Source organism: Mya arenaria, chromosome 14 (assembly GCF_026914265.1).
Source record: "Mya arenaria isolate MELC-2E11 chromosome 14, ASM2691426v1".
Taxonomy (NCBI): Eukaryota; Metazoa; Mollusca; class Bivalvia; order Myida; family Myidae; genus Mya; species Mya arenaria.
The window spans coordinates 56,021,315-56,048,240 of record NC_069135.1 but is presented as its reverse complement, the minus strand read 5'-3'; the positions used below and the strand labels follow the sequence as shown (position 1 = coordinate 56,048,240).

The window sequence follows — 26,926 nt, the reverse complement described above, 5'->3', positions numbered from 1 at the left end:
ACTGGCCCTTATTCTAGTAAAGCTTGGAGTCCGGATTTATTCTAGCAAGTAATTTGGTTGACCAGTGCCAAAAAAAGGAAAAAGTCCAATGTCATTAAATGTAACGGTCAGCTCGCGCAGGAAAAAATCAAGATAAAATAAATCATGCATACTTAAGTAATGTTTTTTAAACATATCCTTTGTGCTTTACAATTATAGATTTATTGCATAATTATTAATGTTCTTGTAAGCTATTGAATATTACTGGTGTTTTAAGCATTGAAAAACCGCACTCTTTCTTCGACCGAGACAGCCGGTAAATCGGTTTGTAACTTTTCAGCCGATTGCCCCTACTATGAACGCTGCCCTGAGCGGGCACCGTCCAAAAACACAGCCCATTTCCCATACTATCCCCGGTATACCCCCGGACCTGGGGGAGGGGGCGTGGTTACAATTGGCTGGTGCATTAGGCTGTGCTCGGATTCGGATCTCCCCAGACATTTTCAATCGAAGACAACCTTTAGAAGCCTAGTAGTTCGTGAACATTTGAATATAGTATAAATGAATTGTAGTGTTTTAACGTGTTTATCGTATACCTAATTTTAAACTGATTGTTAGTAAGCACCATCATTTGTAGACGAGTTAGCTGATGATATAAAAGGATGTATAAAATTGTGCAAAAATAAAAACCTTTGAACATAATTAAGATTCCCTAGAATTAAGTCATTAAGTTTAACTGCTTAATTAAATTACTACAGTACGCGATCTACTTGCAGCGCACGTAAAAACTCGATTTCTGACATTGTAACCCGTCCATATACATCCGAGGTTGTTTTCGATAAAAATGGCCGAGGAGCTCCGAATAATGCACTTGGATTGCTTATATGTACTTGACTTCATACTTCAAGATCTGAAGGGCTTATATTAATGTGCGTGAAGTTAGCACCGTATCACCATATCACCGCGGGGATGCGGTGCTAGCACCGTATCACCATCAAAATCAATACAATAAGAGCATTAATCTCGAGGAAACATGTAAGGCTCGTTCTCGCAGAAACGAGCAAGGGGGCCATAGGGACCTATGTCACTGTGTAGCCGAGACCTGGCCCTAGGTGATGGCACATGTGAATACCCTAGGATTTTAGGCAGGCTATGCGGGATAGGGACATGAACAAGATCCCCCATGCCAATTTGGCCCATATTCAGACACTGTTATGGTGCGGATGCCTTAAAAACGAGCAAGGGGACCAATGGCACTGTATCCAAGGGTTACCTGGCGGTGTGATACATTCGGGGAAACTGTTAATACTACGAGGATTTTAGTCTGGCCCCGTCCTTGGCACAACATTGTGCGTATATGGGCAATATAAGCCCTACTGACCCCCACCATACATGTAAGGCTCGTTCTCGCAGAAACGAGCAAGGGGACCATAGGGACCTATGTCACTGTGTAGCCGAGACCTGGCCCTAGGTGATGGCACATGTGAATACCCTAGGATTTTAGGCAGGCTATGCGGGATAGGGACAAACTGACCCGAAATTTTTACATAGGGAACATAACGTTAAGTGTAGGGATGAACTAGGCCACGAGGCTTTCATTATGATCAATTTATATCGCTGGAGCTGTTGTACTGAATAGCCAAAAATAGAGCTCGAAAATCGAAATTTGCTGCTGCAAAAGCCAATTTGGGGACGGACTGACCCGATTATTTGACTAAGGGGTCCCTAACAGAATGTGTAGTGATGAACTAGGTTCAGGACCTATAATGTGAACTATAGATACTAATAATACGCTTTCATGGCTCATGTTGTAGGCATTGACACGTTTGCTTAAAATTATCATGGCTATTGCCACTATGCTGGAGTGGTTGGCATTTGGAATTTCTCAACTTCAAATATACCATTGTATTCGGAAAAGTCTGGTTTGAGCACATTAACACGTGAGCATTGTCTTATGCCTCGATATATTGTGATGGCTCATGTTCGTGGCATTCACGAGTTTATGTTCAATTACCATGAAAATTGCCAATTTGGAATCACTTCAACCTGCCATAGGCCAATGATCTTGGAAAATACTGGTCTGAGCATATTGAACGAACACATGAACATTCCTTTATACATCGCTAAGGTGTTTAAGCACACAACATGAAAATCCCGTGTCAATAGAAAAAAAACGTTATTTTGGTAAATGAAATGTTAATTATTTGTAAATAATGAATTTTATTGTATTTAAACAAAAGTTTGGTCAAAACTACAAAAGCGAGAGGGAAGAAAACGCACTTAGAAAGTATATATAACTGCATTCCAGGCATATGCAGTGATCTATTCTGCTTGTTAATGGAGAACACTGCGTTGGAGATTGATTAACACCGGGTTGCAGACATTAGGTTTAAAGCTGCACTCTCACAGAATTACCGTTGTTTTCCATTTTTATTTTTATTTTTTTGTCTTGGAATTGGAAAACATTGCGTAAATATCTGCTAACAAGTGATTAAAGACTGCTGACAAAACATCAGATCACTCTTTGAGAGTGCAGCTTTAAAGCTTAGCTTCAGATTTGAAATTGAGGGTGTTTCTAGCACAGTTTCGAATTTAAATTGGCCCTGTATAATAAACAGTCGTAACATAGTACCTGTTTAACAAAAACAATAGCTTCATATTTTTTAGAGACAGATGTTGCCGAAATTTACCTTCAATGCCTTATAGATAGAAATTTGCATCCCCGATTCGCATCTTACGATAAACAATCGAATCATGACCGAACGATTGACTGCTACCGAACATCCGTATTAACGGGGGGTACACACGGGTAACATTTTGGATGGTATAAGAGGTGCAGGAGAGAAAACAGTGATTACTTACAGGGGAAAAGAGGGCCTTTCGTTAAGCAATGTTGTTGAGTATCCAATGTGTTTACTTTTAGATAAAGATAAGTAGCATTATCTTTATGTTTAGCTCTATTAACGTATGCTACATATATACAATATATTTCTTGAATAAATTACATTTAAAAATATGGTAACATTTTGTAAACTTATGAATGTGTTAGTATCCTTTCCTGAATGTGGCCATTTGAAGCGGTAATTTATCAAAGCCTGTCATTAATAAGCATACATCAAGTATATAAATATACATTTATCACAAATCAGCATTGCTCTCCGGGATACGACATTATGTAACGGCAAACATCTTCACCGTATTCCGGGATAGTTCCAAGCCTCTGTCATGTGTATGTATTACAAAATGCACAGTTTTAGAATTATTTTAGCCGCGCATTTTTTTAGGTGTTAACATATTTTAGGCTAACATGAGAGACGTCACATTCCCAATGTGACGCCATAAAATTAACGTTTCGTGTCCATATAAATAAGCAAATATTACACCAAAGTGCACAGTTCAATACTGAATTTAGACAAAATATTATAGCGTAAGAACCCTCAAATCTCCTTATTCATCTATGCAGCATATTCTATGCTTCAAGGGGAAGACAGATCAAGACTAAGTTGTGATCCCTTGGAAATATCAAATCGTGGACCGCCCCTGACTACAATAGCAAATCTTATTGGGGTACCCAAGGCCTCAACCCCCTTTATAAGTTTAGCAACATACTTTGGGATTCCATGGAAGACGGTGCACACCCAAAGGTGTTATGTCAATGTTATGATTGATATGACAGTGTACCTATGTTAATTATACAGCAGAGTCTACAGTCTAGGGCTTCACACGCTTTGAACAGCCCAATTGCGTTCGAGGAACTTTGGGCGGATATTGTGTCCGATTATCAAAGTCAAGGAATATACGTTTTAAATTCAAATTAAGGTGAAATTTCCCCTACATTATCTCAGAAAAGTTTAACCTTTGAAAAAATTAATGCAAACAAAGTAAAGCATGAGATTTGATGATTTTTTACGGAAAATATTAACATCAACAACATTATCATCAAACACCTGTAAACTACATTTAACATGCCAGCGACCCGAGTAAAATGTAAAGTGGGCCTCGTGTAAGTGCACTGTGCATTGTGTTGCTTGTTTGTTTATTTGCTTAGGGATATTAAACATGCAGTCTTACTGCTCCCAAATAAGATTAACCACAATGAATACAGTTGTTTTAATATTCCAAAAAGGATGAATATATGTCGAAAACAATGGTTCTTAGAAAGGCAACCGAGTTTTATTTGAAAGAAATGAGCATAAAACACGGTATTTTTTTACCTTATTAGACTAAGTAGATCACAGTAAATCTTTTAGCACTCACCAATCATTTAATATTTTTGCGTTGTTCGCTATAAAATACACGGTTACAAATTTGCTATCAGTAATTAATATTTTCCATAAATGCATTATTTACTAAGTAGTTAAAGGTTTATCAGTTAAAATTGATGTGTGTTATACATGTGTATGTATTGAATTTGATGAGAGTGTCACTTAAAGAAAAGCTAAATCGTAAGAGCGCGTGATCGCGTGGGATGCATGCACGAAGGTCATGTATTTTGGCGAGTGATTTTAGTGAAATCAGGATTATTACCTCATACATGACTTGTATTCCTTTTTCTTAAAATAAACATGCTTTATCATCGCATGATTATAAACATTAAAATAGATTTACAATGTATAACATACGTTTCTATAATTATACACATGTCTACATTAAATTTATGAGTCTGAAAAATATAAACAACAATTAAAACATATAAAATTGAACTTTTATAATCGTATGTCTGGTAATTAGTTGTTGTCGCTCCAATGATTTCTTTCACACTATGCTCAGATCAGACCAAGAAAGATAACTGCTTCTATTTTATAAAAAAAACGCCTATACGAGTTACTTCCCTTGTTATTTTATAAGTGACATTTGCCGACCCATTCGTAACGACTCGGCCATTTACGGCAAGCTTCCAGATAAAAGGTTCAATTCTGTTGAATGCTGGTCGAGGTGTTCCGATTGTATCAGAACTTGCCGGACATTGTCGAGTAGTTACGATGAATTCGATTTCACCAGATTAATGCAGGCCTTTCAATATAAAATGGTCGACGCAGTCGTCGAAGCGTAGTACGGAATGCCGTTAGGGCCATCGCCTATGAATGTGTTGATCTGAAACGCGATACTCGATAGTACGACGATGAAAACGCAAAATCACGAAACTACGAGGGTGAAAACGCGACAGTACGATGATGAAAACGCGACAGTACGATAACGCAAACGCGACAGTACGATGATGATAATGCGATAAACTATCGTGTTCAAACACTTTCATTCTGTTTCGAAAGAAAGTGGCCGAGTTGTTCCGAATGAACCACGCTCTGCTAAAAAAAAAATTGCCGGAGCATTACCCAAAAACCTTTGCCAAACAATACTTTGTCATGGAAACCGCTATCATAAGAACAAAACTTTGAAAAAGTGAAACTTGACAGTTCCACGCCCTAACGAACAGACAGGAGAACAGCAAAGGATCAGTGTGTGTATACCACGTGATAAATTACGTCATATATGCTACGTCGGAAGGCAACATTTTGCTTGAAATAAAGACTTAAATCAAAGATAACTTTTCTTTTACTACAGCATTTTAAATAAAACAAAGGACAGTCTATGCCGCTTAAAGAGCCCCGCATTTCTTTTATTACCGAAGTTTCATAAGGTAATTAATTTTATCAAACACTTCGACAAAGCTGTACAGTGCTCCGTCATACGGCCGTATTGTGAAAAGGTTTGTCGAAGTGTTTTAAGAAACTAAACTTTCAATCAAACTCTGGTAAAAGACCGAAGGCAGGGCTCAGTACGCGGCGTAGACTGCGCTATGTTTAATTTAAAATGGTGAAAATATAGTAAAGTTATCTTTGTTTAAAGTCTTCATTCGAATCACAATATTGCCTTCCGACGTAGCATATATGACGTAATTTATCACGTGGTATACATACACTGAGGATGCATGATAGAATATTAAATGGGCCATTTTTGAACGCTCACTCCGCCCATTCTTTATCATTAAGAATTCACTTCATGTTATCTAACTATTACATTATGATCAACAAAAGACATTTTGGAATTGAATTTGCTTGAATGGTTGCATGTCATAGAGAACATACTTAAGGAAGAAACGTAAATACTTAATTTGTATTTGAAAAAATGTAACATACAAATTGAAATTGTGTACTGAGTAGTTCCAAGTATATGGTAGAGTTCATTTTGGCGATCTACAAAAAATGGAGCGAATGCAACGAGGCCGCAAGTCGAGAAAGCTGTCATCATTTTCTGTAGAACGCCGAAATGAACTCTTATTTGGTGTCCGCACTCAGTTGAGCCACTAGCTCCGACCTTTGTGTAGTCACCAGGTATTTTGGCGCGAAAGTTAATTGAATGTAGGGCGATGGTAAATTGTCACGGCTAAGTGAATATTTTGTTAAAGAAAATAAAATGGATTGGACATGTACAAAAATGGAAAAGCACCAAACATGAACGTTTATAATACCTTTGTTTGAAAATCAACGAAATGGTGATATAAGGGTCATTATAATTAAATAGGTGTGCTTGCATAGTACAGAAGTCTACTCAATACACTGTAAATAAAAACTATCATTATTCCTGAAACTTTTATACCTTGAGTATCTATTATTGCTTGATTTATCATTTGGAATAGAGATTTAAGCATAAACTGCTGCCCTATAGTTGAAAGGTCATTTTGGAAGAACTGTCATGGCGGACTGTGCAATTTTTAGAGTTTGTTTTTCAAGTGGAGAGATTTTTCTTAAGAATAACTTGACCCCCCCCCCCCCTTTTATTGGCTTAAAAGGTAATTTAAAGCTTGTACTTTAAGAATTTGTATGTTTATCATAGTCTGCATTCGCTCGAAATGCCTTTAAATGTTGTCTAAAAATAATCATTTCACATTGAATTATAGAGGAAATGACAATGGTGGTGTGTAACCATTAGTTCAGGCAAACGATTATCTGCGGTATCACTGCTTTGAAGAAATAAAGAAATAATGGCTACATGCAGAAGCTTCATCATGTTGTTGAAGCTGTTCATAAAACCATGCATTTTATTTACTTCAAGCAAAACTTTCCAAACAGGTTTTCAACCCCCCCCCCCTTACCCTTGAAACCATAACTGAGACTAGTTTGGTGTCAACAAAAGCGCCCATATTTGGTGTTCGCACATATATGAAGGTCAATGACAATAGAGGATTTAGCCCATATAATGAAGATCCATATCATGCACAGCAGGTCTGACGGTGAAAACAAACAATTTTCTTCGAGTGCATATTTTGTGGTCTACGTGACTTGTTGAAGTCGACACGATCGCTCTGTCCTCTGCGCATGCGCGAAGTAACTTGTTTGCGGTTGTCTTGTTTTGTCATGAACCACAATTTAAAACATATGTGCCTTAAATAGCTATCAAGTCGTGGTTTGGTGCTCGCCCATATTTGTGTGTCACTGACGATAGAGGATGCACCCTATTTTATGTAGCCCTATATCATGTAGACTAGATTTGACGGTGAATACAAACATTTATTTTCGTAGAGAGCATTTTCAGTGCGTGTATACCACATGATAAATAACGTCATAAATGCTAGGTCGGAAGACACTATTTTGCTTCAAATGCAGACATTAAACAAAGATAACTTACTATTCATTCACCATATAAAATGAAACATAGCGCTGTCTGTGCCGCATACAGAGCCCCACCTTCGGTCTTTTAATAGAGTTTGATTGAGAGTTTAGTTTCTAAAAACACTTCGCCAAACCTTTTCACAAAACGGCGCCTGATGGAGCACTATACCACGTGATAAATTACGTCATATTTTCTAAAGGCAACATTTTGCTTAAATTGAAGTCTTAAATCAAAGATAACTTTTCTTTTACAACACCATTTTAAATGAAACAAAGGGCAGTCTATGCCGCCTCGCATTTATTTTATTACCGTAGTTTGATAAGTTGATTAGTTTCATCAAACACTTCGACAAACCTGTTTCCAAAATAATGTTTTGACAATACTCCGTCAGACGGTCGTATTGCGAAAAGGTTTGTCGAAGTGTTTAAAGAAACTAAGCTCTCAATCAAAATCTGGTAAAAGATCGAAGGCAGGGCTCCGCAAGCTACGTAGACTGCGCTATGTTTCATTTAAAATGGTAAAGAAATAGTGAATCCGCCATGTTGTTTTCGAAAGTGGGCTAGTTTTCGGAAGAACGAACCGAGGGAACCGCATACGGAGGTAGTTTCGATAGTTTTAAGGAAAAAAACCCATTTAATTTGAAACTGTTACAACAAATATACAGTCGCAACAAATATAAAACCAAATGTTGTTTATTACCACCAAAAACGCCCTGGGTATCACTGTTAAAGAGATTCAATCATTTCAATACAATGCAAGAGATCATTGAACAAACGGGCGATAGCACGGAATGTTGTGAAATAAAACTATTTATAATATTATATGGTGTCCGGTGGTTTATAGAGATCTATCATTGAAATAAAAATGGTATTTCTCTGTTTTGATAATCAAGCCCTACTCAAGTCGAAATCAAACTTGAGCGAGCACAGGACTGGGACACAAACGACTTCATTTCCAAAATGACGCCACGTTCGCATGCACTTTTCTAAATGAAAGCACTGAAAGGATGTAGGCGCGAGAAGCGTCGTTTCATTTTTTTAAATTCTGTTCACAAGCAATTAAAATCGAATCTAAAAAAATATTTTGAGTGGCCCAAACCGATAAGTGCCTGTCATTATGAACGAATAGGTAATGTAAATTGGTGATTTTAATACAATAAACAAGTTTTATAACAGTAACTGATAAACCTAAACATGTACGGCCTGGGATATATGGACATTGCTTTCATCTCGCATGTTTATTGATAGTTTAATGATAATTAAATTAAACCCGTTATTGGCCGAGAACGTTTTAACTAACTGTAGATAAAGTAAGGCAGGGTCTTTTTTTCTTTTTTTTCCCAATTAAAGATGTAAAGATTTCTGACATTGTAAACCGTCCACATTCATCCGAGGTTGCTTTTAATGGAAAATGGCCGAGGACTTCCGAATGATCCTTTTAAATATCAGAATAAAAGTGTAAATGTTCATCGAGAAGATTGGCGCAGTGAAAGCGTGTAGGGCCCATGAAACAGTGGTGCATGGATCGAAATATCGCTATGGTAATATATTATTGCATTAAATATACATTTTAAAAAATCGAATGATTTCACCTCGAAGCAAACAACAACCGCTATTCATAAAGTGTCCAACATGTTATTCAGGGTTTGAATATGGTTTTGATAAGAACGAAGGAAGAAAGAAGTCCGAGCATGGAACAAATATTTAACAGGTCCAGTGGAACTATCTCCTCCATTGTGTTTGTTGTCTTCGGACTCGCTGTTTGTTCCTGGAAAATGTTTGTAGACATTTTCTCCTTCTGAAAACAAAACAAAACAAAAGGAATTCATAGTATTGTTGTATACCAGTGTGTGTATACCACGTGATAAATTACGTCATATTTGCTACATCAGAAGGCAACATTTTGCTTAAAATGAAGACTTCTATCAAAGATAACTTTTCTTTTACAACAGCATTTTAAATGAAACAAAGGGCAGTCTATGCCGCTTAAGGAGCCCCGCCTCCGTTAAATTACCGGAGTTTGATAAGGTGATTAGTTTCATCAAACACTTCGACAGACTTGTTTCCGAAATAATGTTTTGACAGTGCTCCGTTAGACGGCCGTATTGTCGAAAGGTTTGAAACTACACTCTCAATCAAACTCTGATAAAAGACCGAAGGTGGGGTTCCGTAAGCGGCGTAGACTGTGCTATGTTTCATTTAAAATGGTGAAGAAATAGGAAAGTTATCTTTGTTTTAAGTCTTCATTCGAAGCAAAATATTGCCTTCAGACGTATCATTAAGACGCATTTTATAACGTGGTATACACACTTTGTACATGTTTAATAGCTTATGCAGTTTTACATTGGTTGATTGATATTATCACGTGATGCTACAAATGTTTTCAATGTACCGGCAGGGATTCGCTCCCCACTGAAACCAGGGTACTATGATTTTATTTTAATTGTATTTTTCTCTACAATTTCGCTATCAAATAGTAAAACAATGTATTATACGTGTTTTCAGATGCAATACAAGGACAATTATGTTTGGCGCCAAAATATGAGCGAAACCATCTCAGATGAATATAGTCGACAAGCTCAGTGTGTGAAAAGCCTCCGTACCTGAAGAACAAACTGGTTGTTGATCATGTCCGTTTGAGGAGGCGCACTCATGCCCGTCCTGAGTTTGCTCACCCCATCTTCGATATCGTCGTTTTCAAGCTTTTCTCTGACACAGAGCGCTGATGAATCCACTCCGAGATTTTCCTTGGGCATTTCAAGTGTAGGCTCTTTAATACAGAGACCATCAACGGGGAACGCTCTGATATAATCCTCTGCTTCCATGTATTCCCGTCTAATGCTGGGCGCATAATTTCCGGCTTTGGTCGCTTTGAAAGATTCTACCGCGTTGGTCGCTTTGAAAGATTCTACCGTGTTGGTCGCTTTGAAAGATTCTACCGCATTGGTCGCTTTGAAAGATTCTACCGCGTTGGTCGCTTTGAAAGATTCTGTCGCTTTGAAAGATTCTACCGCGTTGGTCGCTTTGAATGATTCTACCGCGTTGGTCGCTTTGAAAGATTCTACCGCGTTGGTCGCTTTGAAAAACACTTCAGTTTGAATCTCAGGTTTAACGCTCACCTCTTCGAATCTTCGACCGTTATTCTGTCGTCTGTTCTGATCAACGTTTATATCAACAGCGGAACCTTCAGAGAGGCGGTTTTCACGGTATGCTGCGAGAAACTGTTTGGTTTCCATGAATGATGTGCCCGCGATTGAATGGTTGTTCATACATGCTGTGGCCGCAACGTGGTAAGCGTATTCTACATTATGAGTATTGCTATTAGCAATTGCCCACGGATCGCGCGCCAACATTTTTCTTGCGTTGCTATCGTGAGCAGCCTTGTACGCCTCGTACTCTGGTATGTAAGACGATGGTGTGTTTATTTCCTTCAGAAAATTACTCAAATTTGTGTCGTACTCGCAACACGCACCCATGTTTGTTGGCTGGTCTCGTATCTATGACGTTAACGTCGTTTCAAACACGATGTTTAGTAAAAACGTCAAAAGACGTTGCAATTTGACGTTGTTTTTGCACGTAGTTGGCGACTTTCTTTCGATGCATTTACTATAATAAAACTATGCGCGCTTTGATTATAACGTCGGTATTTCAACGGTACACTTTCTATTGTCACTTATTATCTGTAAAAATAAAAATCGCCTTCTTAAAGCTCGAGGGGTGAAAGCGAAAAGGTTCTATCTGCTTCTTTATTTAATGTCACTTAGAACCTTTTCGCTTTCACCCCTCGAGCTGCACTCTCACAGATTGAACGTTTTGTTAATTTTTTGTCTTGGAACGAGCCAATTTTTGCGAAAATACATGGAAACCAGGTATACAAGATTGCTGACAAAACATCAGATCGCGGATTTTTATATTTAAGTTCAAAAATTGATGTTTTATGCGTTTTTCTTAAACCGTTAGTAACGGTTTAAGCCATAAAATATTAATTTTCGAACGGAAGTATAAAAACCTACGATCTGATTTTTTTGTCAACAATCTTATATCATTGGTTTGGAGATATTTACGAAAAAAAATTGCTCTTTCGAAGACAAAAAATAAAAAAAGTTGTAAAAATGATATCTGTGAGAGTGCAGCTTTAAGAAAACGCTGTAAAACTAAGCTAATGTCAATATTTCTGGAAGAGATGGTTCAAGTAATAGTTAGATGACATAAGTTAAATTCTGAATGATTGGGAATGGGCGGAGTGAGCGTGGTGAACGAGTCCTTCTTGATCATTAAGAAATTACTTCAGGTCAACTAACTGACTTAGAATACAACCTCATAGGCTGACACTTTGTCAACGCAAAATCTGACACAGTGAGTGTGTGGATGAGTGGTAGTGGACCTTTAAGCACCCGCGAAAGATGGAATTTTAAATGATTAATGATTGCCTAGTTCTTTCAAGAATACTCTTGACGATTTGCTTATAATAGAATTAGAATACAACCTACATTTTAACCCAATTCCTTGTATGTATTCTAATTCTATTATAAGCACATCGTCTTGTGTATTCTTGAAAGAACTTAACATTTTACAGTGGTATGTCAACTAGAGGAACCGTGCGCGCGTGGACTGTCCGTGCAGCTTGGAAAACTAGTTGATGTTATCATTGTATACAGTGCTCTAATCTATCTTATTTTTTTGTAATCATCTGCATGAATATAATTTGAAACCATGTAACCGGCCTTTGTAAATGTTTTAAGAATTCGTTACCTTTTTAAACCTTTATGCATTTTATTTCGAGGACACAAGTTATTGTTAAGTTTTGTTATGTTATATATGTTTTGTTGGTAATGTCGGAAAATAGCTCATTGAGCTAATGTTTCTTGTAATCATAAAGTACCTGACTTTAAAGATGGACTATTACTCCCAAATAAGAATTACCACAATAAATACATTTGTTCAAATATACCAGAAAGGGTAAATAAATGTCGAATACAATGGTTCTTATGAAGGATCCCGAGTTATATTTGAAAGAAATGTGAAGAAAACACGGTATTTCTACCTAATGTGACTTTAGTAGATCACTGTTAATATTTTAGCACTCACCAATTATTTAATATTTTTGCGTTTTCAGCTATTTAATACATTGGTTCAATCTTGTGATCAGTAATTAAAATTGATCATAAATGCATTATTTAGTATGTAGTTTAAGATTTATCACTCAAAATTTATGTTTGTTATACATGTGTATGTATTGATTTTGAATAAGAGAGCTGTGTGAAGTTAGCTAAACATACGACATTGGACATTGGACATTCAAAATCGAATGTTGTGCTGGCACGACATTGGACATTGGACATTCAAAAGTGAAAGTCGTGCTAGCACGACATTGGACATTGGACATTCAAAATCGAATGTTGTGCTGGCACGACATTGGACATTGGACATTCAAAAGTGAAAGTCGTGCTAGCACGACATTGGACATTGGACATTCAAAAGTGAAAGTCGTGCTAGCACGACATTGGACATTGGACATTCAAAATGAATGTTGTGCTGGCACGACATTGGACATTGGACATTCAAAATCGAATGTTGTGCTGGCACGACATTGGACATTGGACATTCAAAAGTGAAAGTCGTGCTAGCACGACATTGGACATTGGACATTCAAAATCGAATGTTGTGCTGGCACGACATTGGACATTGGACATTCAAAAGTGAAAGTCGTGCTAGCACGACATTGGACATTGGACATTCAAAACCGAATGTTGTGCTGGCACGACATTGGACATTGGACATTCCAAATCGAATATTGTGCTGGCACGACATTGGACATTGGACATTCAAAAGTGAAAGTCGTGCTAGCACGACATTGGACATTGGACATTCAAAAGTGAAAGTCGTGCTAGCACGACATTGGACATTGGACATTCAAAATCGAATGTTGTGCCAGCACGACATTGGACATTGGACATTCAAAATCGAAATAGCACGACATTGGGCATTCAAAATAATATGTCCTGCTGGCTAGTTGTCTTGGTAATAAATATAAATTTTGAACCCATGATAGACAGAGACTTCGAATGGTCCTTTAAGATAGATTTGAGCAGTTCACGCGTCCATTAGCTGAATAATATGTGGCCAGTATTGTAGTCGAATTGAACTGCTTGTTTTATATTTGAACATTTATTGAGTGCGACATTTATAAAATGTTGCAGATGTTAGCCCCAATAAATTGAAATCCAAATTGTACATATAGTCATTGTATACATAAAGGCAGTAGATATATCACTAAATAATGATCCTTTACAATTGTAATTGTATAACCTCAATATGAATTATTGTTTGGTGGCACGCAATTTTGCAATCGATTGTGTTTTCTTTTACTCATAAATTGTGTTTATTGCTTTAATTGTTGATATACAACATACGCCTTATTTCAATTTGGATATTTTTAATTCATCAAAGACACCCTGCTGAGAGCCGGAATATGTTCAGTAAAGGTGTTATATTTTTATTGCTCAATATAATCCGCAGAAACAATAGCGCTTTAACTAGCTCTTTCATTTCACATTTTATTACTTTTATAATCATCAAAGACTTTTGTTTAAAAAATAACTTATACAAGGTATGCATACTTTTGGTGACCAATCAAAAAACCTGATATTAAAAAGGAATCGGCCATTTTGTGAACAGATCTAAGTAAACCTCAGAGAATGAATGAGTGTCCAGCGGATGATTTCAAACCGTTATTAAGGTCCAATGTCCAATGTCGTGCTAGCACGACTTTCACTTTTGAATGTCCAATGTCCAATGTCGTGCCAGCACAACATTCGATTTTGAATGTCCAATGTCCAATGTCGTGCTAGCACGACTTTCACTTTTGAATGTCCAATGTCCAATGTCGTGCCAGCACAACATTCGATTTTGAATGTCCAATGTCCAATGTCGTGCCAGCACAACATTCGATTTTGAATGTCCAATGTCCAATGTCGTGCCAGCACAACATTCGATTTTGAATGTCCAATGTCCAATGTCGTGCTAGCACGACTTTCACTTTTGAATGTCCAATGTCGTGCCAGCACAACATTCGATTTTGAATGTCCAATGTCCAATGTCGTGCTAGCACGACATTCACTTTTGAATGTCCAATGTCAAATGTCGTGCCAGCACAACATTCGATTTTGAATGTCCAATGTCCAATGTCGTGCTAGCACAACATTCGATTTTGAATGTCCAATGTCCAATGTCGTGCTAGCACGACTTTCACTTTTGAATGTCCAATGTCCAATGTCGTGCCAGCACAACATTCGATTTTGAATGTCCAATGTCCAATGTCGTGCTAGCACGACTTTCACTTTTGAATGTCCAATGTCCAATGTCGTGCCAGCACAACATTCGATTTTGAATGTCCAATGTCCAATGTCGTGCTAGCACGACTTTCACTTTTGAATGTCCAATGTCCAATGTCGTGCCAGCACAACATTCGATTTTGAATGTCCAATGTCCAATGTCGTGCTAGCACGACTTTCACTTTTGAATGTCCAATGTCCAATGTCGTGCCAGCACAACATTCGATTTTGAATGTCCAATGTCCAATGTCGTGCTAGCACGACTTTCACTTTTGAATGTCCAATGTCCAATGTCGTGCCAGCACAACATTCGATTTTGAATGTCCAATGTCCAATGTCGTGCCAGCACAACATTCGATTTTGAATGTCCAATGTCCAATGTCGTGCTAGCACGACTTTCACTTTTGAATGTCCAATGTCCAATGTCGTGCTAGCACGACTTTCACTTTTGAATGTCCAATGTCCAATGTCGTGCCAGCACAACATTCGATTTTGAATGTTCAATGTCCAATGTCGTGCCAGCACAACATTCGATTTTGAATGTCCAATGTCCAATGTCGTATGTTTAGCTAACTTCACACAGCTGAATAAGAGTGTCACTTTAAATAAAGATTCTTGTGTCTTGTATCTTGAATCTTATATCTTGTATCGTTTACTCTTGGAGATTAAAGCCTTACGAAACTGCTATTGTAGTTGGAATGCAAATAATGACAGACGTCTCAATATTTGTATCAAGGGTTAGTGATATACTTTAAAGTAGTAGTAGACGTACCGTCGTCTTCGAAGCGGCATTTGGAAGAAAATCGCATCGCCTGTGCACTGGCCAGGCAGGCCTTCCTCCACATCTGCAAATCCCGCAAACACTGCTCTATGTACGGGTCTCTGTGTCTCCCCCGGGAGGCGCGGGGACGTTTCAGAACAGTTTTGAACAACAGTCCCTAAATGGGCATATGCTGTTTTATTTGTATACCAATTTACGGATATTATCTCGAAATGTCGATAAAAATATATAAGTATGGAAAGTAGCCAATGTTCTGAGATGGTATAACCATGCTTTGATTTACTGGCATGTGTCAATCAAAAGAAATTAGGCATGTACGAATGAGTAGGTACTTCCGCTTTGAAGTAATTTGCCCATAAGGGATGACATCCGACTAGAATCAAAGCATTGACACAAAAGCAAAAGTCAATTGTTGAATTTGGTAAAAATTGGGGGGCCATCTTGGCCGCTATCTTGGATATCTCGATTTTCCCAAGGATGGCGATAAGCCATCAAACGGATCCGTTAACTAGGGAGTCTTAACTACTTAAAAAGCTAAAAACATTTTCTATATACTCCGATATTAACATTTATTACATTTAAATTTCCTGCATCCTTGATTAAGTATTTGATAATAACCTGTTTTTTTTCAAATGCTTTATAATGCATGAAGACATTTAAAACAAAAAGATAACCAAAAATATGCATAAACATTGATATCCTTTCGAATACCGCTACCGTACATCGACGCGCTACCGTAGCCGCCTAATGCAGACCAATTTTTCATGGGTGCTGGTTACCGCTACTGTTTTACTGTAGGAATACTGTAGACGACTGAAACGTACCGAAAAAGTAGGTACGTCCAGTTCCACAGCCGCAAAATGCACATTTTCCACAAATATGTGGTACGTTTTTCATTGAAATAAGAAGGATTGTGAATTTTAAAAACAGCAATAATACGCTATGGTACTTTGTTTTAGAAACAGTTACTACACTACGGAATTTCTTTCAAATATAATAACCATGCAAAAATAAGCAACGGTATTTCTTTAAAAATCGTCATTCAACATTATTCGCCTCTGGCATTTGTAAATTTGCTTTAATAAAACCGCATTCTTATGCTTTTCCTCTTGTATCAGAAGTACGCTGTGGTATCACTGTTAAATTTAAGAAATGAACAAAACTGCGCAGTGGTATTACTGTGATATTTGTTTTACGGACTGTGTGTTAACTTCGATAAGGTAGACATTTCATGTTTGAATTAAACTAAATCAGTCACTTAAGTGCACTTTGGTAGCGTTCTTGAATCTAGAAGTATGCAAAACTACGCAGCGGTATTTCCTGTATAAACATAATACGTAATCAACATAACACAACCCATTTCAAAGGCGACGTTGCCTTTGAAGGTCATTTAACGCTAGTTACGCTTCCTTTTAAAACTGTTGACATATATGCTATAGATTTCTTATAAATCCAACCGGACATCTATTACGTGATCGCTTTAAAGTTATCATGGAAACCATAGTGACTGCAAATATATCAACAGAACATCCATTACAAAATAGCTGTCACAGTTGCCATGAAAACCACTGCAATAGACAATAAACCAACCGGACAAATATCACAAGGTCGCATCAAGGTTGGAACCACAGTGACCCCTGTTATGAATGTTGTATGGGAAAGGAGCATTACTTAATACAACATGCACCAATACATATCTGTCTATGAAACAATGATCAAAGGTCACGGTCACCATTGAAGAATCGTTGGTGCTCCGTGTGTCATGGGGTATCTCAGGAATTACCAGGCGTACTTAAGTCGAAAGATAGAAGAAGGGTTGACTCAAACAGTTGTAGAGAACTGAAGGAAAACATCACAAGATGATCATGTTGTATTTGCCGACAAGTTTAAAACATCAGTTCCTCTGGCGTTTGGAAAAAATCTATACTTTCGTGTCACGCATTAAACACCGGAAGGACATATTGGTCAATCGCAAAATCAGTCCACGAAAAGAGATGGCAAAGTTAGGATGCTCAGCAGAGGGGAACACATGGCATGAAATATTGCGGACCGGAAGCTTATGTCCACTGCATGGGAATAATCAAAACATGTGTGCAACCCGATGACATGTTTCAATCCTATAATAAATAGCCGACAGAACAAGGTTTTGGCGGAAGAAGTAAATACAAAAGGAAAGTGGGAAAAACATGCATCAAAGTAATTTTATAATTAAAAAAGAACATGGGTGTTGTAGACAGTGAACATTTACAGTGTACCAACACAAAGTGCTTATTTGTGGACCTAATGTGTGTGGTTTGCCGTGGACATCTCGCTTGTGATTCATCATGTATAAAGCTTCAACCCTCCGGCTACCTATAAGCTGTTTGAGAGAATGGTAATACTTTTTTACAGTATATTACAAACATGCTGTAGAATGTTAAATAGTAACCATAATCAGGTTTAATAACATATTGATCGTTGCATGTACCACCAAAATGAAACATGAACAGCATCTTTTAAAATCAATCAGCTGTTTAGTGTTTTATGTTTCTGTTTTTAGGTTGCAGAACAACTTATCGGCGGGAATAGCACACGTATAAGGAAATCCAAACAAACAAGCGACATATTTTAACTTGACCTCTTTGGCAATGTGCAGTGCAGAGTCAGCTTGCATGAGTATAATTCTAATGTTTATAAAATAAAACTCAAATGAAATGTTATTTTATTTAAGGGAATGTTTTATTTCGTATCGTGGCATTACCTCTAGGAAAGGCCGAATGGAGGTCAAGTCCAACAAGACTATGGCTCCAGAAACACAGAGCAACGGAAAACAACAACTCATGTATCCTAAACATTTTCAATAATATGTTTTTTTTTTATAATTGCAGTTTGAAATGACCCTTAAATCGAAACAATGAATGGCCTCTGAAGTTCATGAAAATGCATACATTAAATTATTTCTTCTGTTTAATGGCACATCTTGAATTTCAGAGTCTAGTACAAGAAAGCGCCGTTTAGATCAATCATGTATTAAAATAAATTTTCAATATAGTATTGATGAAATAATCATAACAAATGTTGTTCAGGTGTCAACATTTTGTTCCTGAAGGGACGAATAATGTTTGTTTTAATGTTTTTTTATAGAATTAAACATTTCATGCTTAAGATGAGGACATATTTTTCGAAATTACACATATACAGTGCAATTGTCGCTAACAACGTGTCTTTATAACAAATATTCATCAATATGTGATTTCTTTTTACAGACCGATGATATTGCATTGCACCAGAAACTCCACTAGACTCTGTTGCCGTTTCGTTAATCGCATGCTGTGATTATACTGGTGTTGTTTCCTGTGACAAATCTTGCGATATTTTTAGCAATAAAATAGTTACAGCCAAATTCTTTGATTTATGTTTTGGTCTATGTTTTTCTATTATATAATTATGTACATGTGTTCTTTGTTGATTGGAGAAAAAGTATTATCATTATTGATTTTCGTCGTGTTTAATTTTATCCCTATGTATTCCTCAAGTTCCTTTGATGTATATAATTGATCTATACATTTTATTACCTTGATGTATGAATGAATTGTGAATCCGTATTTGGATTTTAGTCCTATAAGTATACATTTATATAGGAAATGAATGAACATGTGTGTAAAATATCATGATAGAGAATTGTTATTTTAATTCCTTTCTGATTTATTTGATGAAAAACATATTGTTTTGTAATCGCTCTATGCATGTATAAATACTAAAATAAACAAAAATATGTATAATATAATGAATACTACAGGGACAAGCCCATTAGTTGAACAGTAAAAAATAGGCCCTGTTAAGATGTACACGTCAAGGACCCAAACAACAATGAACTAGAGACACAAACATTGTTACACCACTTCTTAAATCATAACTTTCACTTTTTGTTTTATTACTGAATTTTACATAGAATGACACGTGCCTGGAAAACTGTGATAATGTGATGCGTGCATTAAAATTAAGCACGGCTAAAATAGCGTATTTATACATACATGGTTTAGCCACACATGGCATTCCAGAGAGTGTTTATGTGGATTTTTTCAATTTACTCCGATTCAAGCACACACATGCATAATATGATTGAAATTATAAAAACATTTCGCAACGTTGCCTTACAAACATCTTTTTAAGCATTATACTTTTGAAATATTTTGGAAAACCTTTTTCTACTACTGTAGTACAAAATTGCTGTTTGAGAAATATCAAATAATAGCCGTAGTGTATTTATGAGGAAAACAACAGACATAAATATCGAGTTACTACAAAAGTTAAAACTGCCATAGTGTATCTATGCATGCACACGTGGTATAATTCCAAGATTGATCATAACATTAAACGTCTCCGGCAATTTTGAAATACATATACCTGAAATGTTTGTACTAGAACTACCAGAGTGTATTAATGCATAATATTATCCTTATTATGTACTTAACAAATTGTTCAAAGAAGTAATTCCTATCTACAAAACTCGCCTATAGTAGTTTTATAAACATTAAAAAGTAGCCAATACCGAAGATGAAAAATACCACAACCTACATATCACAGGATTACCATTGCGCTGTTTTGCATGTGTGTTTACCTACTGATGATTGTCTTCAATCAAATTACTACAACACACGTCTACGGTTATTCCTACATTTGTTCAAAATTCATCATATCCGTAGTGTATTAATGAGAGTTTTGTATTTTTCCGAAGTCAACCAGAGCGTAGTTATGCCGAAATTTCATATATATTAATAAGTGAATATTTTAATTGCCGTTACATAATAAAACCAATAAAATGCATTTTATTGTATTAATGTGTCTATCAAAGGGTTTAAGTAAAAGGAAAAATGTACATTTTCACTAGAACATTACCTAATTAGGGATAATGTATATGTCACTAATTCGTGAAATGCAAACTTGATTTATAAGAGTGTTATGTTATATAATTTTATGTACTAAATAACGTTTGTAATTAATTTCTTTAATTGTGTTATAAATTTATACTGTTTCGAAATTGATAAACATTTTACCTAATTGCTAACGCATTTTAATCGGGAGATTTAAGTCTCTGCTTTTAGCAAAACATGTACAAGATTATAAAAATAAGCGGTATTCCCACGCTGTACGATAGCGGTAATCAGAAGCCGAAAATTTGAGTACGGTTTACACTGCTGTGGTAGTTCGCCGGTGTATGATAGAGGTAATGGGGACACCCGAATTTTGGGTCTGCATTAGGCGGCTATGGTAGCGGAAAGGATATTAAAGCTGTCGTATAAGTATTAAAGATCGTACACTTGAACAGGCAAGAAACATAGAAAAAACGAAACATAATAATACTTTCTTATGCGAATAACAATAAAAATAGAAATGTGAAATCAGTTAATAACTTTATTTGCTGAACTCTGTGCACTAGGCTTCATATTTTGATGAGTCGGCGTATTTTCAATGCATTAAAAATCATGTGGCCTCAATGAAGCATTCGGAACTCCTCGGCCATTTTCTTTCACCTTCGGAAGTCTTCGGCCATTTCCCATCGCAGTCGGAACTCTTCGGCCATTTTCCATCACAAACAGCCTTGGATGTATGCTGATACATCAGTAATTTGTAAAAAAAAATAATAGTATTTATTAATTGAAGTGTTTTAACGTGTATTTTGTATATCTAAGTTTAAAATGATTGCAAGTTAAGTAATTTTATGCATACAAAATTAAGATTCCCAAGAGTAAAGTCGTCAACTTTAAATGCTACGTTGTAATTACTACGCTATCTTATTGCAGCGTAGTTAAAATGTAAAGATTTCTGACATTGTAAACCGTCCATTTACATCCGACGTGTTTTTTATGGAAAATTGCCGGGGAGCTCCGAATGGCCATGAAGCATACAACGATTTTCACAGATGTTGTTTAGAAAAGTAATTAATATATGTTTCATTGTTATGTGATATCACATGCATATTATATGCCATGATGAATTTAAAACTTGAAAATTGAGTAATATCTCGTTGCTCTATAATGATTTTCATTAGAATATTGAAACAATATTGTTATCAACACAATGTAACAGAAAATGCGCTTAAAAACTAGAAAGAAATATACATTTTTAAAATAATTTTACGCAGTTTTATATATACATTTAAAATGAGCAAAGAGATATTGGTCCGTGTCCCAATTTTCTCAAAATATCTTTAAAAATTATCTCAGACACATATCCTACATTAACCTTAACATACTTGATCATGATTGTTTTAAAAATAACTCCCTCTAAAGTCTAAAACTATCTTGCTAGAAGTGAAAATAACACATATAAGAAATCAATTTTTGTCCATTTTTACCGTCTGGTTAACATTAAACAATTTATTTTTAGTAAATGACCCTGAATTTTTGTCAATAAACATCTTGCAAAAATACGGGTTAATATGACCCAGAAAAAAGATGGTGTTGCAGTTAATGGGTATTAAAGTGACTTGTGTTTTTACTCGTTTATTAAAGTGAAACTCTTATTCAAAATCAATACATACACATGTATAACACACATACATTTTGAGTGATAAACCTTTAACTTCTTACCAAATGATGCATTTATGTAAAATATTAATTACTGATAACAAGATTGTAACCGTGTTTTTATAGCTGGAAACGCGAAAAAAATTAAACGATTGGTGAACCTAAGAATCCTAAGAACCATTGTTTTCGACATTTATTTATCCTTTTTAGTATATTAAAGCATTTGTTTTAATTTTGGTAAATCTTATTTGAGAGTAAGAGTGCATCTTTAAAGGGATTAACCTTAACACTATTTTTACTATGATTATATTGCACTTTTATAAATGATGGATCGGTAACCTTAAATGATAAGTAAATAGAATATAATACACGTCTTAATAGTTATTTAATCAAAGACATTAAAGCTTTATTACAAGTTATTTACAACGACAATATCGCGTGGTTTTACTAACGCTAAGTGACAATTTGTTAAGTGCGAGCGTCAGCGACAAAATAGATGAAGGTCAGGTCGTGGATTGCTGACTCAAAAACGGCTACGTGCATTTTATCAGTGTGTGTATACCACGTTGGACAAGTTTAATAACTATCCGGAAAATCATAGTTCCTCCAGAGTTATGTTCATTGAATTGACAAAAATGAAAGAATCAATAGTGTTCGCCTTCTAACTTAAGCAAATGTACACCAATCATCACTGAATTTAATCTTAAAGTGTATGTGTATGTTCAAAATAACTTGAACAATTTCAATTACTACTCAGACTCAGAACACATTGAGGTCAATGTGAAAGAGTTTGGAGTTCCTGATAAAACGCAATGGTTGTCCGGTTAGCGCAGTGGTTAGCGCACTCGCTTCTTACATAGGCGACCCGGATTCGATTCCCGGCTCGGGCGCATGTGAGTTTGGTTCGTGGTCACCAAGCCGGACAAGTGGGTTTTCTCCGGGTTCTCCGGTTTCCCCCACAACACAAGACCCCATGTCTGACACGTTCAGACTACCGCTTATGTCTGCCACATTCAGACAACCGCTAATGTCTGACACGTTCAGGCTACCGCTTATGTCTGACAAGTTCAGGCTACCGCTTATGTCTGACAAGTTCAGGCTACCGCTGATGTCTGACCTGCCCAGGCTACCGCTAGTGTCTGACATGTTCAGGCTATCGCTGATGTCTGACACGTTCAGGCTACCGTTATATCTTACACGTTCATGCTACCGCTGATGTATGACACGTTCAGGTTACCGCTAATGTCTGACATGTGAAGGTTTCCGCTAATGTCTGACATGTTAAGGCCGCCTCATATGCCAGACACATTGCTGCCTTCGCTTATGTCTGACATGTTCAGACTTCCGCTTATGTTTGGGTGTTTTTTTTCTTTTCAAATGTATTGAAAGGATTTATAACGTTAAGAAAAATAATTGTACATTATATTCTTTATTTGCTTATTTAATTACATATTTGTACATATCTCTACGATCAGTAACAATGTTGAACACGGTCTAACACAGTTTTAAATCAACTTACTAGAGAAAAATCTGTTATTTAAGGTTCAAAGTTTAACCACTTAGAATTCTGAAAATTTTCAACTGTAAAGGTCTTTTGTAGAAAAAACAGGCGCATTCCTATCGTTCACGGCCCGGGTTCATTAAATACGGATGTACCCCTGCATCTGCACGAGTATCTGCCGACAATCCTGCATGCCATCCCCCTACGTTCGCAATTTGTACAACATCTACGCAGCGCGCCTCTTCCTTGAGCATTGACGTCGGTAACAACGCTAGCAAGGATCGCGGCGATAAGAATCGCGCAAATGAAACCAGTCAGCCTCATTTTGCTTCCGGTGGTTAAATTCCTTCAAAATGTTGTCTGAAAAATAAATGTGTGAATAAAAATAATTAGAATGAATGGAAATACAGCGATATATACGATCCAATTTTTTAGAGCAAGATATTCATCAAAATTCAATATGAGCGGTTCAAGTTCATTTCCTTATAAGTGATATCTGATTAATATAATGACCTACCAATGCGTGCTAAATACTGAAATAAAAATACTTACTGCCCCTGTGTAAAACAACAACAACAACAACAAGGGCAACAACAACAACAACAACAACAACAACAACAACAACAACAACAACAAGGGCTACAACAACAAAGGCAACAAGTGCAACAGCAACTTCTACAACAACAACAACAACAACAACAACAACTAAAACAATAACACCAGTTTGTACCTTGTATGTATTCCTTTTCACACTCGCCTTATTCAGCACAGAAGTCAGAATGGCTGTTATATGAAAGTACAAGTGTTACAGGAAATACTTGAAGAGGTGCAAGGGCGGCGCTATGAATGTTATGTCAGAGCCATTTAGCTAGTTAGTATAAACTACGTAATGTTATATGTACAAAGATCTTGAAAAATACACTTCGACTAAGAGATCTCGTGCTAACCGGATCTAAGATACATATCGTAGAAGACCGCAATGACCTTACATTAGTAATGCGCTCTGATTGGACGTCATTTCAACCAATGGAGCGCGACGAGACATCATCAGGCCTTTAAAAAAATAAAAAGATATTCGGGTTACCCGACCCTACCTCTGAAATAGGCGTCGACCCTACCGTTTTTATAGTCAGTTGGTAAAAATTAAATAAAAAATATATACTTATTTTTTTTAGGTGTGTGTTTCAATATGTAGTTTAAAACTTTAAACCTTAAGACAGAATATAACTTTACCATAATTATTAAATGATAAAATTGACGTTCTTTACATAAAGACTAAAAAAGTCTACCTGCCCTTCCTGTTTTGGATGTAACACTAACCAACCCATTTTTTTGGCCACATCATCATCACCACCATCATCATCATCATCATCACCACCACCACATAACTCAATTATTTGAAAACCTTCCGAAAATTGCATTTGCCTTAAGTGTTAGAAACATCAGTTTTTGAACGTAAATATGAAAAACTGAAATCTGATCTTCTATCAGCAGTTAAATGTAACTGATTTCCAGACATGTACTCCATTACATGTAAAAATTCATTCCAAAACAAAGACATATAAAAAAAACACGTCAAAACGGTCCATCTGTGAGAGAGCATCTTTAAAGGAAATCATAGGCCGTATAGGCCGTGTGCATGTACGTCTATGTGTATAGCCAAATGGCCTATACTATGATAAAAGAACAGAGGTGCTAATTAATTTGCAATTTAAGTTAAAATTAGGGTCAAACATCATCGAGTTCATTCACTCAATTGGTCAGTGGATAATAACAAGTTATCCGATTAGCTACATCGTTCTTAGATCGAATTAAGACCAATTTTGAATACCAGTCCAGAAACAACTGTGAGTGTGATATATAACAAGCTACGCACATGGGCTATCTTTCTGTGAAGATAAAGATTTGGAACCCAGCTGCAGACGTAATGAGATTGTTGATGTTTAAAAGCTGTATTTGAAAATCAGGTCAACACGCACAAACAGCTTACATGTGTTTCTAATTTGTGGCATTTTCGGCTCGCTATAGTAGAGTTCAAGGTCTAAGTAGGAGGTGTTTTTTTTCTAATGATTAAGACAAGTATAGTCTCGTTTATGTTTTCTCTTGAGCAAGAATTACGTCTTAACATACTAATCTCGTACATTAAACTATCATTGATATCAATAGTATTTTAAAATATGATTTAAACATCATACAAATCCCGGATAAGCGAGATTTTTTCATGTTACCGATTTTCATATTAAACGCCATGCCGTCAAGTAGCAGTTTACCATTTGAATTAAACACCAATGCCGTTAACAACGTTGTAAACTTTAACAGATATAATGCACCAGTCATTTGTAACCGCGGCCCCCAGGTCCGGAGAATAGCCGGGACTTTGACTTACGGTCCAGCCAACCCCGGGTAAAATCCCCAGAGACTCTATATAAGGCCCACTCTCGGCTTAATTTGGCGCTATGACAAAACAACCGCTGTCACCCGGCCCTGCGGGGCCACCTGGAAAGTAAAAACACTGCCCTTTTCCCCGGCTACCCCCGGTATACCCCCGGACCTGGGGGGGGGGGCGTGGTTACAATTGACTGGTGCATAAGCAACTGGATAACGTAGATATTCCGACCATATCAGACCAAAGGCTACATACCATCTTCATAGGGTTTGAAGCTGAATAATTTGTTATATAAAACATGTTGAATCTACTTGATTTACTTGTTGTTTATATTTTTATCGCATTGTTTGTACTACATCGGGTGTGGTCACTTTATCGAATACATAGAAGTTACTTTATAACGTTGTTTATTGTTTAGGCCTACAAAAAAAATATGTCTGTTTCGGGTAACCCGACCCTACCTATAAAAATGCGCCGACTTTAACTATGTTTTTCCGTTTCTGAGCAAAAAAAATATTCGTTAGCGAATAGAGAGTTACGAAGAGCGGATAAATGCATATTTTAATCAGAATTATTTTTTATATGATAAAACAAAGTCAGGCAATGACAGTAATGTAGGAAATACTGCCATGTGCAAGAAAACACTCTGAACTTACGACAGATTTTGAAAAAATAAAAATAAAATAAAAATGCCTACCTACCCTACCTAGAAATTTTGGGAAGGTTACCCTAAACAAACATTATTTTTTTTTTTGGCCTTAGTACACACGTGGAACTTTCTTCCAAAATATAATGTTGGCTGTTGATGGTGTCGAAATTCAGTGTT

At 36.5% G+C, this 26,926-nt stretch overlaps 1 long non-coding RNA gene across 1 annotated transcript; it reads right to left on the bottom strand.

The window, feature by feature from the left end:
- Positions 1-23,626: 23,626 nt before the first annotated feature.
- On the bottom strand, positions 23,627-24,620 carry LOC128217601 (uncharacterized). The gene is made up of 2 exons (XR_008258242.1): positions 24,445-24,620; positions 23,627-24,074 (listed from the first exon to the last, which is right to left on the bottom strand). It is a non-coding gene; the product is annotated as an uncharacterized LOC128217601 (long non-coding RNA).
- Between the last annotated feature and the right edge of the window lie 2,306 nt (positions 24,621-26,926).